Source organism: Neolamprologus brichardi, chromosome 3, assembly GCF_056152115.1.
Source record: "Neolamprologus brichardi isolate AB-2024 chromosome 3, ASM5615211v1, whole genome shotgun sequence".
In the NCBI taxonomy this organism is placed as follows: Eukaryota; Metazoa; Chordata; class Actinopteri; order Cichliformes; family Cichlidae; genus Neolamprologus; species Neolamprologus brichardi.
Genome location: NC_142106.1, coordinates 60876535 through 60889037, shown reverse-complemented (window position 1 = coordinate 60889037; position 12503 = coordinate 60876535). Strand labels below are relative to the sequence as shown.

The window sequence follows — 12503 nt, the reverse complement described above, 5'->3', positions numbered from 1 at the left end:
TCTACATTTTCAAAGATTCAGTCTCTTTGGGGGAACTCTGCGTCTCTCTGGGTATCTGCGTTCCACAGATGGGCTTTGGGTGGTTTCTGGGGTGGATACTGGTGGTTCATCGGTTGTCTGTTTAGGTGGTTCAGGAGGTAAGGGGTGTGATGTTAAAATCCCAGGTGGACTTGGTGGTATCTCTGGAACAACACTGTCCATAATCACTTCTGACCGTCCCTCTGAAACCGGTGAAAATATAACTGGGGGTTTCTCCACAGTCTGTCTCCATGGTAACAGGTGGTCCACATGTATTGTGCGTGTTCTCTGTCCCTCTTGTATCAGGTAAGTAACACGTCCCATTTTCTTCAGAACTGTTCCCTGAGTCCATTTTGTCCCCCCCCTCCCCCCCCCCGAAGTTTCGGATACGCACAGCGTCTCCCTCCGAAAAAACACGAACAGGTTGGGTTCTGTAATCATGGTGTCGCTTCTGCTCAGACTGTTTCTGTTCAATGTGTCTGCTTAGTTCAGGTTTCAGCAGGCTGAAGCGAGTCCGGATCTGACGTTTCAGGAACAACTCTGCTGGTGTACGACCCGTCACAGTGTGTGGTGTACTGCGATACATGATAAGGAAGTTTGCCAAACGATGACTGAGTGGCAATGTGGCCTTACCATCTGCTTCCAGCACATTTCTCATCAGGGATCGTTTCAGGATTTGTACTGACGTCTCTGCTGCCCCGTTTGATGCAGGATGATAGGCAGGAACAGCCGTGTGTCTGATCCCATTTAACTCCAGAAACTGATTGAATTCCTTTGACACAAGTTGAGGTCCATTGTCTGAAACAAGCTCTTCTGGAAGTCCATATGAAGCAAATAACCCTCTCAAAACCTCAATGGTGTTGTGTGAGGTAATGGATGGCATAGGGAACACTTCCAACCATTTTGAATGACTGTCAATTACAACTAAAAAGTACTGCTTGCCTTTTTCAGCGAAATCGATGTGAATCCGTTGCCAAACTCTCTCAGGCCACTTCCACGGATGGAGTGGTGCAACGGGTGGTGACTTCTGTACAGCCTGACAGACTGAGCAGCTTTGAACCAGTTCTTGTATATCACCATCACAGCCTGGCCACCACAGGTAACTGCGAGCGAGTGCTTTCATACGACAGATACCTGGATGTTCATGATGCAGGTCTTCCAGCACTTTCTGTTGGTAAACTGGTGGAATGATGACCCGTTGTCCCCAAAGAACACATCCTTGTTCTGCTGACAGCTCGTGTCTGCATGTAAAGTAAGGCTTAAGTGATTCGTCTTGCATTTAACTCGGCCACCCATTCATGGTGTAGCTCCAGACCTTGCTGAGGATTGGATCCTTCATGGTTGCTCTCTCAATGTCTTTAGCTACTATTGGTAGCTCTTCCACATGTGAGAAATAGAAGATACTTCCCTCCTCTGCGATGTTGTTTGGCGTATTCCGAGGTAGACGTGACAATGCATCTGCATTGGCATGTTCAGCTGATCTTCTATATTCAATGTCATAGTTGTATGCCATTAGAATAAGAGCCCAGCGTTGCATTCTTAGTGCAGCGAGTGTTGGGACAGCTGACTTTGGCCCTAGTATAGCCAGCAGTGGCTTATGATCTGTTATGAGGGTGAATTTCCTTCCACACAGATATTTATGGAATTTCTTTACTCCAAAAATTATGGCAAGGGCCTCTTTTTCTATCTGGGCATACTTCCGCTCAGCTTCAGTTAATGTTCTTGATGCGAAAGCCACAGGCCTTTCCTCTCCATTTTCCATGACATGAGAGATGACTGCGCCCAATCCGTAAGGTGACGCATCGCAGGCTAACTTCAATGGCAGATTTGTGCTGTAGTGCACCAACACTTTGCTCTGCAACAGTAGACTTTTTGCATCCCTGAATGCTTTTGCACATTCCATGGTCCAAATCCATTTAGCATCTTTTCTCAACAGGTTATGCAAAGGCTGAAGAATGGTGGATGGATTTTCCAAAAATCGACTGTAGTAATTTAGAAGACCAAGAAAGGACTTCAGTTCAGTGACGTTTGTTGGTTCTGGTGCATTTGCTATGGCTGCTACCTTTTCCTCTAAAGGATGGAGACCATCCCTGTCAATACGATGTCCCAGGTACTCCACACTGCTCTGAAGAAAATGGCACTTGGAAAGCTTCACTCTGACACCATGCTTCTCCAGACGTGTGAGTACTTCCTCCAACCCCTTCAAATGATCCCTTTCAGATGAAGCAGTGATGAGGACGTCATCCAAAAAGCAGGTCACATGCTCCATCCCCTGAAGGATTTGATCCATCACAGACCGGAAAAGAGCTGGAGCACTGGAAACACCGTAGCTGAGGCGATTGTATTTATAGAGACCTTTGTGTGTGTTGATGACCAGATACTTCTCTGATTCTTCATCTAACTGTAGCTGCTGATAGGCATGAGAAAGGTCAAGTTTACTGAGGGATGTTCCTCCAGCTAAAGTATCAAACAAATCTTCAGTATTAGGAAGTGGGTATCTTTCCTCTTCAACACACTGGTTGACACTGACTTTGTAGTCACCACATATCCTAATTGTTTTGTCTGCTTTTGGCACAGTAACAATAGGGGATGCCCACTCACTTTTCTCAACCTTTGAAATAACCTTCACCTTTTCCAATCTGTCCAGCTCCTTTTCCACAGCTTCTTTTAGTGCATAAGGAACTGGGCGAGCTTTACAGAAAATTGGTGTAGTGTTTGGTTTAGTGTGGATTCTAGCTTTAAATCCCTTTATGCAGCCTTGGTCATCTGAAAACACTGCCTGATGGCGCTGAATCACTTCTAGTACTCCTGGCTTTGCTTCTTTCTGCACCAGTACCTTGTGTACTGTGAAAATCTGTTTCCAGTTCAGCTGTAGTTTCTTTAACCAGTTTTGTCCAATCAGAGCTGGTCTGTCTCCCTGAACAACGATCAGTGGTAGGGTGATGTTTTGGGTCCCATACTGTACTGGTAACATAATATATCCACGCACAGCAATGTGTTGGCCTGAGTAGGACTTGAGCTTTAGCCCACTGGCTGATTTTATAGGGAAATGAGTGAGATGCAACTGATAATACTTGTCTGATACCACCGACACTGCTGATCCTGTATCCAGCAGCATGGTTGTGTTCTTGCTTCCAAGCACAACATCCACTGTGTATCCCTTCTCACTGGAGGTGATGGAGTACATTGAATAAACTCCAAAAAGTTCAGCTTCATCATTCCTACTTGAGCATTCATCCTCAGTTTCCAAATACTGAGTTTGCTGATTGAATTTTTTATTCCTGCAAGCACGTGCAATGTGTCCTATTTAAGCACAAACATGACACTTTTAACTCTTAAATTTGCACTCACGTGCTGAATGCTTTCCACCACAACGATAACATGGTTGCTTCACTCCTGTGTCTTTTTTAGGTCCCTTCCAGTTCTTTGCTTTGTTATCGCCCTCTTGCCTGTTCTGTCCTTTCCATCCTTTGTTGAAAAAAATTGGAGCATTTGTTAAGGCATTTACGTGGTGAGGGTCCTGGAGTCCTGAGAACTCCATCGCATTTTTCGAAGCGAGTTCCATGGATATGGCAATCTCACATGCATGTGGAAATGTAAGATCTTTTTCCGATAGTAGCCTGCGCTGCACAGCATCAGAACGCAGCCCACTAACAAAACGATCCCTCAGGGCCAAATATTGTCCAAAATCACATGTGGCTGACAACTGCCTCAGGGCGACAACATAGTCTGAAACTGCCTCCCCTTCTTTCTGGTTACGTTCAGTGTTGGGACTAACGCGTTATTAAGTAACGCGTTAGAGTAACTACGTTATTATTGTGGTAACGAGCACGGTAACTAGTTATTATGCCAAAATCAGGAACGCGTTAGTCGTTACTGGGATTTCGATAGGGTCGTTACTCGTTACTTCGTGTGGTGGCTATCGCGGAGCTTCCGCAGATTCAGTAACATTAGCAAGTGGTGGAAGCCAGCAGGTGGATGAGAGGAAGGGGACGCAGAAGGAAAAGAGACCCGAGGCGGCCGCCGGTCCAAGTGTGAACTGAACTTCAGGTAAGAAGTTATGACCTGCAGTCTATCTGGGTCAGATATAAACCAAGTTTAGGTGGAGTTTATTTTCGTTATTCTGACTTTTTTCGTACTGCGTACTAGCTAGCATGACAGAGTTTCTATACAGCTGGGTGGGTGCTATGAAGTTAATGATGTTGAACTTTATTTTGTTCATAAGTTATTAGAGTTGCCAACCGTCCCGTCTGGTATTCAGAGAAAAATATTACGCGTTTCTTATTGAGGTGAAAAGGAACAGTTTGTCCCGGACTTCAGCTACAATGAAAAAGGCACAAAGCTGGAGTTATTCTGTGTCTTTGCTGCACAGCTGCCTCTTCTTCTCTCATTCTTCCCCTCTTTCTCCTGTTTCTACTTCAATCATGAAAACTGATCAATGATCAGCTGATCGGCTCTCTTGTTTGTTTATCGCCCACTTTGCGCCAGAAAGAGGAAACCAGCCGATGTCGTGTTAAACAACAGCAGCACGTTTAAGCTTGATCAGCTGTTGTTAGAATTTATTTAATATTAATTTCTAGTATCAGCTGATGTTTGCTTGAGCCACAGCTGCAAAAAAGCTGCTGGTCATGATATCTGTTTGGTTATCTGGTGAGAGGGAAACATGAAGATGAAACCAGGAGATGTCCTTACTGAATGATCAGAGCTGAACAGGTGATGGAGAAACAGGTTTACCTTTTAGGTGACATAAATGAGTTGAAGGGAAGTTATGATCTGTTTCTGAGAGACAGATAACCCCGGGATCCTTTTTTAGGTAGCTGACAGCTGGTAACTGTGCAGGTGCGGATCTAGCAACGTTTTACCAGGGGGGCCAGGTAGGGCATTAACAGGAAGAGGTGGGCACAAAGAAATACTTTTTTCTTATTTTCATTTAAAATGTCTAGATTTTAAAAAATAATTATCTGAATCTTACAACAAACGATTGATAGATTGATACATATATACCATCAGAACAGTGTACATCACTGTCACAACAGCGTTTGTTTTCATTCAAAGGCTTTATGATTTTTCCTATAATGGTGGGCCAGTCTCTAGTCAAAATGCCCGGGCCGATTTTTTGTCCCAGTCCAACCCTGTATGCAGCTCATCTGCAGTCTGGTGTTACCTACATCTTCCTATTCAGAAGGCAGAATTTCCGAGTTCTTCGAGAAAAAAGGAAAACTGAATAAAATGGGTGTGTGTGGCCTAAATGAGTGAAAAGCACAGATCTGGGGTTAAACTCATAGCTAATAAGACATTAGGCTTATGTTGTGTGTTGTGTAGCTGATGGTTGGTTTGGAGTGAATCTAGCTGATGATTTTTCTTTTGTTGTGAAGTTGAGCCTGCCAATTAGTATGATGGTATGATAAACCATGCTGATGGTATGATTTACCCTCCTGAGGTGAGGAGCTTGTGTCATGACTTAACAAGGCCTTTTTATTTTGTTACTTTCACTGTGCACTGAAAGTTTTGTTCGATAATCTCTGTTTGAGCAGATCTGCACGATTAGAACAGAAAGCGCTGTACGACACGTCGTCGAGAAAATTGTTACAAGTGAGCTTCTCCACATTAAAATGGGTCGGGAGAAAGTCACTTATCTGGGACAATTAGAGAGTAAGTTCCTGTCCAAAAAGGATTCAGCGAGGTAATCCGATCTAAAGTTCTCCTTTTTCTTTTTGAAATGACGTCATTTTGCTGAGAGTGGAAACGTAATGCGACGATCGATTCCACTATTAGCAAAGAAAGAAAGAATGAATGTATGAATGAATGAGTGAAAGAGAAAAAAAAACTGATTGGTAAAAGCTGACAAAAGCTGACAAGGCTTGACCACTACTCAAGGTTAACCTCCACCTAGACAGGACAAAGGGGTGGATGAATCTATGTGTGTTTCCTTTTGAAGGAGCAGAAAGATGACAGCAACATTCGAGGTTGCGTGATGATTTAACCTTTTAAATGCCACTTTCTGTGTTTGTGCATCTACCAGGGGTGTTATTCACTACCTTGTGTTGCTCACAGAGGAAACTGTGAGAAAGAGTGTATACATCTGCGCAGCGCTAACATTTGCATTTTCTTTTCTACAGCATTACAGTTCTTCATGTGAATTGATCATGTGATTTATACCAGGACAGCTGGTTGATGTTTTTTCCTACTATAGGATTTCTGGGTCTATGTGTGAAGAAAACTGTGTTTATAGGTTATGAGTGGTGATGCTGTTACACTGTGTTTTTGGGAAAATGTGAAGGTTACTTTGACAATGTGAATAACATATGAGAAATTTCCTGTGTTGAAAACTAGTGTCACTTCTTTCCACAGCTATGGATGGCTAACTTTATGGTCCTTTTATAGCACCTCTGGAACCTGTCGACCTGCGTCTGACCACCGGGATGGTCAATGTGTATTGCTAATGTTTGTTTTTCTAAGAGTACATGTAGAGAATTCAGCAGAAGCGGACAAGTGACATGAGAAAAACAAATAAGAGAGGCAGTGTTTATGGAATAGTTGAACATGGAGCTCATTAACTGGCCACTTTTGAGCTCCTAGTGATACATGAGTGGAGTGACTTTGCTTAAGGGAAGTCACCGATTACATTAATGTTAACTGAGTACATGGGATGATCCATGTCTGAGGCAAATTATGGTAATAATTGTAGTTTACTGATTTGAGAAAACCTGCACATGACACTTGTCTTGCTGATGTTGAATGCTTTATTACTCTTGTGATACAATTATTTATAGGTGTGAAGTTTGATTTCACTTCCAGATCTATTTTCCAGGCCATGATGGTGTGTATGCAGGCTCCTGGCAGAGCCAGGTGTTAAGCAAACTTAATATGCAAAACACGCTAACATCTTTTATTGCAGGGTTACCGGGCTACTCTGGAGGAGATGCCCTGGTGCTGCCTGGGACATGATCTAGCTAACCTTTTTCTTTAAGACAGGAATCTAGGTTTGATGAGTTGACTCATGGGAGTGTCCATGCGTCAAAAGGAGGGGTCCAGGATTAACATGAAACAATGTTTTCTATTATTGTTGCAGTGATTTGTGTGATTAACAGTTCATTTATGGGTATTAAACCTATGCAAGTGGAGCATCCATGTTCAGATGAGGCTTTGATGGCCTATAAGTGAAGTTCACTGAACTAAAAAATGTGGTTTGATGATTGTTGACATGCTCTCCAAATAGAGGTTTTTCCTCCTAGCAAGGAAATATAGGTGCAGCAGTCAGAGTATTGCTGGAAGGAATCTCCAGAGGCCCAGTGAGAAACAAGAACCATTCCGGGCATGGCTGACAGTCCAGGCAGTGGTTGAGGTCAAAGGTCGAGCTGTTTGGGGCCCATCATGAGATCAGACTTTGGAGCCACAGCAAGGACCACGAAGCTGCGTTGGAATGAGAACTGTGCCAAGGGGGCTTTCCAGAGGCCAACAGAGGAGTTTGTGGACAACAGACGGGCACCTGAAGGATGAGGGGAGCGTGCCAAGCTCCATCGACAGCGCAGAGGGAGTCCAAGGATGACATCATGATTCTGTGAAAAGCACAATTCAATTTCAATTCAATTCAATTCAATTTTATTTATATAGCGCCAAATCACAACAAATGTCGCCTCAAGGCGCTTCATAGATACAGAGAAAAGCCCAACAATCATATGACCCCCTATGAGCAAGCACTTTGGCGACAGTGGGAAGGAAAAACTCCCTTTTAACAGGAAGAAACCTCCGGCAGAACCAGGCTCAGGGAGGGGCGGCCATCTGCTGCGACCGGTTGGGGTGAGAGAAGGAAGACAGGATAAAAGACATGCTGTGGAAGAGAGACAGAGATTAATAACAGATATGATTCAATACAGGGAGGTCTATTAACACATAGTGAGTGAGAAAGGTGACTGGAAAGGAAAAACTCAATGCATCATGGGAATCCCCCGGCAGCCTACATCTATTGCAGCATAACTAAGGGAGGATTCAGGGTCACCTGGTCCAGCCCTAACTATATGCTTTAGCAAAAAGGAAAGTTTTAAGCCTAATCTTAAAAGTAGAGATAGTGTCTGTCTCCCGAATCCAAACTGGAAGCTGGTTCCACAGAAGAGGGGCCTGAAAACTGAAGGCTCTCCCTCCCATTCTACTTTTAAATACTCTAGGAACAACAAGTAGGCCTGCAGAGTGGGAGCGAAGTGCTCTAATAGGGTAATATGGTACTACAAGGTCATTAAGATAGGATGGGGCCTGATTATTTAAGACCTTGTATGTGAGGAGCAGGATTTTGAATTCAATTCTGGATTTAACAGGAAGCCAATGAAGGGAAGCCAAAACAGGAGAAATATGCTCTCTCTTTCTAGTCCCTGTCAGTACTCTTGCTGCAGCATTTTGGATTAACTGAAGGCTTTTCAGTGAGTTTTTTGGACATCCTGATAATAATGAATTGCAGTAGTCCAGCCTGGAAGTAATAAATGCATGAACTAGTTTTTCAGCGTCACTCTGAGACAGGATATTTCTAATTTTAGAGATGTTGCGCAAATGGAAGAACGCAGTCTTACATATTTGATTAATATGTGCGTTGAAGGACATATCCTGGTCAAAAATGACTCCAAGGTTCCTCACAGTGTTACTGGAGGCCAAGGTAATGCCATCCAGAGTAAGAATCTGATTAGATACCATATTTCTAAGCTTTTCAGCGCCGAGAACAATGACCTCAGTTTTATCTGAGTTAAGAAGCAGAAAGTTAGTGGCCATCCAAGTCTTTATGTCTTTAAGACATTCCTGCAGTTTAACTAATTGGTGTGTGTTATCTGGCTTTATGGAGAGATAGAGCTGGGTGTCATCTGCATAGCAGTGAAAATGTATGCTATGTCTTCTAATGATGCTGCCTAGGGGAAGCATGTATAATGTAAACAGAATTGGTCCTAGCACTGAACCCTGTGGAACTCCATAATTAACCTCAGTGTGTGAAGAGGACTCTCCATTTACATGCACAAATTGGAGTCTATTAGATAGATATGATACAAACCACTGCAGTGCAATACCTGTAATACCTACAGCATGTTCTAATCGCTCTAATAGGATATTATGGTCAACAGTATCGAATGCTGCACTAAGGTCAAGAAGGACAAGCACAGAGATGAGCCCACTGTCAGAGGCCATAAGAAGATCATTTGTAACCTTCACTAAAGCTGTTTCTGTGCTGTGATGAACTCTGAAACCTGACTGAAACTCTTCAAATAAACCATTCCTCTGCAGATGATCTGTTAGCTGTTTGACAACTACTCTTTCAAGGATTTTTGATATGAAAGGAAGGTTGGAGATTGGCCTATAATTAGCTAAGACTGCTGGGTCTAGAGATGGCTTTTTGAGTAAAGGTTTAACTGCAGCCACCTTGAAGGCCTGTGGTACATAGCCGATCATTAGAGATAGGTTGATCATATATAAGATCGAAGAATTAATCAATGGCAGGACCTCTTTGAGCAGTTTTGTAGGAATGGGGTCTAAAAGACACGTTGATGGTTTGGAGGAAGTAATTATTGAAGTTAACTCAGAAAGATCGATTGGAGAAAAAGAGTCTAACTTAACATCAATGGAACTAAGAGTAGCTGTAGATAATATTACATCTGTGGGATGATTATTGGTAATTTTTTCTCTAATGATAAAAATTTTATTTGTGAAGAAGTTCATGAAGTCATCACTAGTTAACGTTAAAGGGATGGTTGGCTCAAAAGAGCTCTGACTTTTTGTCAGCCTGGCTACAGTGCTGAAGAGAAACTTGGGGTTGTTCTTATTTTCTTCAATCAGTGATGAGTAGTAAGCTGTTCTGGCTTTGCGGAGGGCTTTCTTATAAAGCAACAAACTATTTCTCCAGGCTAAATGATGATCCTCTAAATTTGTGACACGCCATTTCCTCTCCAGATTACGAGTCATCTGCTTTAGGGTACGTGTTTGAGAATTATACCACGGGGTCAGGTACTTCTGATTAGAGACCTTAGTTTTCACTGGAGCTACAGTATCCAGAGTCGTACGTAGTGAGGAGGTGAAATTATTAACAAGATAATCGACCTCTGTTGGGGTAGCGTTCAGATAGCTGCTCTGCTCTGTGTTGGTACAGGGCATTGACGATGATAACAGTGGCTGGATTATATTCTTAAACTTAGTTACAGCGCTTTCAGAAAGACATCTACTTTGATAAAGTCCACTCTCCACTGCTGCGTAATCAATTATTGTAAATGTAAATGTTATCAAGAAATGATCAGACAGGAGAGGGTTTTCAGGAAACACTGTTAAATGTTCAGTTTCTATGCCATATGTTAAAACAAGATCTAGAGTGTGATTAAAGTGGTGGGTGGGTTCTTTTACATTTTGAGAGAAACCAATTGAGTCTAACAACAGATTAAATGCCATGTTGAGGCTGTCATTTTTAGCATCAACATGGATGTTAAAATCACCCACAATAGTTATTTTATCTGAGCTCAGAACTAAATTAGATATAAAGTCTGAGAAATCAGACAGAAACTCTGTGTAAGGCCCAGGTGGACGATAGATGATAACAAGTAAGACTGGTTTCTGAGTTTCACAGCTGGGGTGGACAATGTTAAGCATCAGGCTTTCAAATGAATTAAAAGTCTGTCTTGGTCTTTCATTAATTAATAGACTGGTGTGAAAAATTGTTGCCACACCGCCCCCTCGACCTGTGCTTCGCGATTTCTGGTAGTTAGAATGACTCGGGGGTGTTGATTCATTTAAACTAACATAATCATCCTGCTGCAACCAGGTTTCTGTAAGGCAGAGTAAATCAATTTGTTGATCAATTATTAAGTCATGTACTAACAGAGACTTGGAGGAGAGAGACCTAATATTTAATAATCCACATTTCACTGTTTTACTCTTTGGTTCAGATGTGGATACTGTATTGTTCTTTCTTTGTAAATGTTTAAGTTGTTTGTTGCTGGTTTTTAGTTTGTTTTTTGTCTTTTTGGAAGCAGACACAGTCTCTATGGAGATTCACAGGAACCAGAAGCTATGGTGGTGATGACAGCAGTTTCCTATGAACATCACCTAATGCTGTGTCACTGTATAGTGCATATGATGACACTCTGAAGACTGCTGGGATCATAACAGCAGTAAGATAACTGGACCCAGCACCCTTTCCACAGAGGGGTTTTTCTGCAGAGCATGGACAATGGAGGAGTCATAAGTATCCCCCTCGCAGGACGAAGGCCTGAAGTGAGGTGATGGGGGTTGATAGAGGCCATAAAATTAGAGTGCTGAAAAGGTCTGCAGCTTTGGAGATAGCTGAGACCCATGTTGACAAACAACAAAACTAACTGGTATGTTTGAATGTCTATTCTACATACATTTGGACTCTGGTCCTATGGACAGTGATGGAAACAACTGGAAGAGACATTTATGACGCCCTGCAGAACTTAAACCACTCTGCAGAGAGACATGTGATTTGCACGCCCAGAGGAGCACCACCAAGCTGAGATGTTTTTGAAAATGTTACTTTCTTATTTTAACTATTAACTTAACAATTCATTTGTTTGCTCGTAGGATGCAGTTTGCCATTGGATGAGATCAATGAGGAATGGGATAACTGCTAATACATTTGTTAAACTGTGTGTGTTTACAGTAATTTAGGGTGATTGACATATGCTGTGTATAAAAATGTTTGCATTGAAACTTTCAGACATGAGGTGACCATAACTGGGAACTTTTCTAGCATAAAGGTCAAAAAGGGGGGAATGTTAGGTGTTGTATTGTTGATTGTCATTTATGCTTAGAAATATCTACTTATATATGCTTAGAGTTTTATAATTAGTTTTAGATTGGTAGAGGTGTTTAATTAATTGTGTAGTGATAGGATGTGTGATCTTTAGCAGGCTGCAAAGGCTTGGTGTGGATTCCAGAGTGTTCTGGAATCCACACCTACATCCTGGGAGCATGGGAAGAGGTCGTACCTTGTTTTATTGTTTTATGGTAGGATAAACGTGGCTATATCTGTTTTAGGCTAAGTGCCTTTTGTTTAGATAGACTGCTGGACTTCCAGACCAGCAGGTTTAGGGAAGTCTTTATGGGGTCACGCTCTGACCCCCCCCCCCCCCCCCCGCCCCCCCCCCACACACACACACACAATCCTTTGTTCACATGTATACCTATGTAAGATGTTATATGTTAATGACCCTATGCATATTCATGTAACCACAATAAAAGGAGTGCTATGGGGAACCTGGCTGAGAGTCTGACGGGGGTCAAGTGGTGGAACGACACTTGGCTCCAGGCAGGTCTCCCTCATGCATGAGTAACATGAAGAACTTTGCCTACTTTGTGTCTTGCTTTGCTGTGTAATTATATTGTCTTCAACGTTCCAGCGAATAGGTTCAAGCTACAAACCTATCAGGCATTATGGAAAACACACAAATTCACTACAGTAGAGACACTCTGGTTTCTATTGGTTTACACACATTTCATCGTGT

The 12503-nt window shown here is 42.5% G+C and overlaps 1 protein-coding gene across 1 annotated transcript in view; it reads left to right on the top strand.

Moving 5' to 3' along the window:
- Window positions 1-12503, top strand: part of LOC102777248 (NLR family CARD domain-containing protein 3-like) — a 1099208-nt gene that overhangs the window by 641044 nt on the left and 445661 nt on the right. The window lies entirely within an intron of this gene.